This window comes from Euprymna scolopes, chromosome 21, assembly GCF_053919585.1.
Source record: "Euprymna scolopes isolate OS-2025 chromosome 21, ASM5391958v1, whole genome shotgun sequence".
Lineage (NCBI taxonomy): Eukaryota > Metazoa > Mollusca > Cephalopoda > Sepiida > Sepiolidae > Euprymna > Euprymna scolopes.
In genome coordinates this window covers 125,340,940-125,343,925 of record NC_136502.1, presented here as the reverse complement: position 1 = coordinate 125,343,925, position 2,986 = coordinate 125,340,940, and the positions used below count along the sequence as shown (strand labels likewise).

General features: G+C 32.4%; 1 protein-coding gene across 1 annotated transcript in view; it reads right to left on the bottom strand.

Annotated features, from left to right (window-relative positions):
* Positions 1-1,808, bottom strand: part of LOC145242714 (uncharacterized) — a 77,707-nt gene extending 75,899 nt beyond the window's left edge. The window contains exon 1 of the mRNA XM_080105853.1: positions 1,317-1,808. The gene's annotated coding sequence lies outside the window, so the exon portion shown is untranslated. The remainder of the gene's footprint in view (positions 1-1,316) is intronic.
* Between the last annotated feature and the right edge of the window lie 1,178 nt (positions 1,809-2,986).

The following is a 2,986-nucleotide window of genomic DNA, read 5'->3' as shown; positions in this document are numbered from 1 at the left end:
TATTTCTCTTTTTTTAGTTTAGATATTAATATTATTATTATTAATAACAGTATTATCATTATTATTATTATTATTATTATTATTAATAATGGTCCTAGAAAAAATGTGCTTAACTGGTCAGTTACGTGCTCTGCATAAATGATAATGTGGCCCAAAAAACCCTCACGTCGCGTGCAGCATAAAATCTTCTTAAAGAATAAAAGAAAAAAGAAAAAACAACTTATTCTTCTACACAACTGCAATTTTTAAAGAGATGGTATTTTTAGGCAGCACGAAATAATTAATTAGGGGCCGCGGGTCAATTTTGCAGGTTGTAAGGGTTTTAAAAACGCGTGTAATATAATATATATTTTATTTAAGAAAAACAGATTTATTTTAAATATATATATATATATATATATATATATATATATATATATATATATATATATATATATATATTAATAATAAAAAATAGAACATCTATTTGATTTTAAATGTATGTGTCTATCTATATATATTCCACGTTTAAAAAATAATAAATAAATAAACTAAAAAAAATACCACGCAAGGTGTGCGCTAGTTATTGGTTTGGATATGGAAAAATTATAATTCTAATAACAAAAAAAAAAAGATAAAAAATAAAAAAGTGGTTGCAGAGACGTATAATGTTTTTGCAGCTAATGAATAAATAAATGAAAATTATATCATCATTTAAAAATTGAAAATAAAATAAATAATAACAAACATATGGATAGAGTTATGTGGTTATGTTAGGTTCTTAAAATGTATACGTTGAATTATTTTTTATTTTATTTTTGATTTTTAGAGAAGGGTTGTAAATTCGAAAAGAAAAAAATAGAATATAAGAGCAATAAAATAAACAACTCTGGGAAACGGTCAGGAAATAATAAACGCCATAAACTGGCCATCACTACCCTATATTGGGTTGATTATACAGAAATTGCGCTCTCTTTTTCTCTAAAGTGAAACCATTCTCCGTTTCTTTATTTTATAGGCGAGAACGAGAAAGAAACTATGAGAGAGGGGGGTGCTGGACAGAGAGTGGCCCTACTGACCAGCCAGGTGCTTGGACCAGAGTTGGGTCAGGGGTTGGTATGATAGGGGAAGGAAGAGGGGGCATTACGGCCGCACTCGGACAGACGAAGCACAGACAGTTGGCCAGATGTAGCGTTGCAGGCAGGACAACGCACTGACCTAGTCCCGACCAGGTCAGAAGCAGAAAAAGAACATTTAGCAATTTTTTGGTTGTTAAAAAGAAAACGCACAACACAAAATAAAAAATATAAATTTAAGAAGCTAAAATTTGTACAGACCTGGGATACTGGAATTTGATGTGTATATTTTTGTTTGAAAAAAAAAAAAAAAAAAAAAAAAAAAAAAAGGAAAAAAAATCAAGCCAAAACACGGATTATTCTGAGTAAGTAGCTACTGTCCGGGCCTTTCTTTCTTGAGTTGGTGATAGGTGTTACGAACATCACACAGAAGTACTACACACAGAGAACGAGTACACAGGGGGGATCTCTCTCTCCTTGCGAGAGAGAGAGAGAGAGACAGACAGACTCTCTACAGACATAGAGAGAGAGAACGAGAAAAAACAGTAGGAATGGAACAGGGGGAGATAAGGAGAATAAAAAGACACACAGACAGACCAGACCTAAGGTTTTATTTACTGAATTTTTTTACGAGAAAGTTGAATGAGTCAGTCGCCATGGGGGAGGGGAGAACATAAACAAAAGGGAGACAACTCCACGCACCGACACGGATAAATTTTTCTCTCCTCCCCGCAAAAAAAGCTGTCATCCTTGCATTCCTCTCTCGACAACCGCGCTAACGGATCCAAATTGTCTTAAATCTCATCTTCCCGCATCCCTTTCGCAAAACATGTTCCTTTCGATCTAAAATTAACACCTGGGCCTGAATGTATAGTACAATCATGATTATTGATTTAAAAAAGTTAGAAAGTAAATAGGATATGTTCAGGGTTGTTACATCATTATTATCAATACGCGCTCATTTGTGAGGACATAAAAATAATGTGAAAATATATATATCTTTGTAAACTCCAATCTTTTAATGTGAAGCTATGATAGAATTAAATCTTTAGGTAAATTTTTACCTGGTTTCCATCTTTACATTTTCCATAAAAAATGACAACTTTTGGAGGTTTTCGGGTATGCAGAAAACGAATATCGCATTTAGATTTTCCTCAAATAAGTAGTTTTCCTGATATTAAGCAATGTCATTTCTTATGTTATTGCTGGTGGCCATTTTGGTACGCGCAAGAGTGCGCTCGTGCGTGTAAACGCAACCCCGAGAAACTACACGCGTACTAAGATGGCCACCAGCAATAACATAAGAAATAACATTGCTGTATATCTGGAAAATTACCTATTTGCGGAAAATTTTAAATGCGATATTCGATTTCAGCATACCTGAAAACCATTAGAAGTCGTCATTCTAAAAGAAAATGTCAAGGTGGAAAGCAATTAAAAAATTACCAAACTTTATAATAATGCAAATGCACAATCGAAAAAAAAAACTATTTGATTATTTAAAAAAAGCAGTAAGATATCTAGCCATCGGGCTTAGATAAATAAAATAAATAAATGAAAAATAAAAAAAAAAATAATAAATAAAAATTACGCCCACATGTACATATTTATAATATTTTTAAAACGTTTGGAATTCTTTAAATAGGATTAACTCCACGGTGTGAATGTGGTACTGTGGTGAAAGGTGCTGACTAAGAGTAATCTCAAGTTTTGAAGACAAATAGAAAAATCCTCGACCCCCCCCCCATTTTCTTAGGGTTTCATACCTAAGTTTGTTGTTAGTTATTTTATCTGTATTTAATGTATTCATTACTGCAATGTATTTTAACTTAACCAGCAATAAAGTAAATATATACGATCCGAGTGTAGTATCTGTTCTGATTGCTACACTTGTTAATTTGTCTTTAGTCAATGTAAGAGAAACTCTTCCA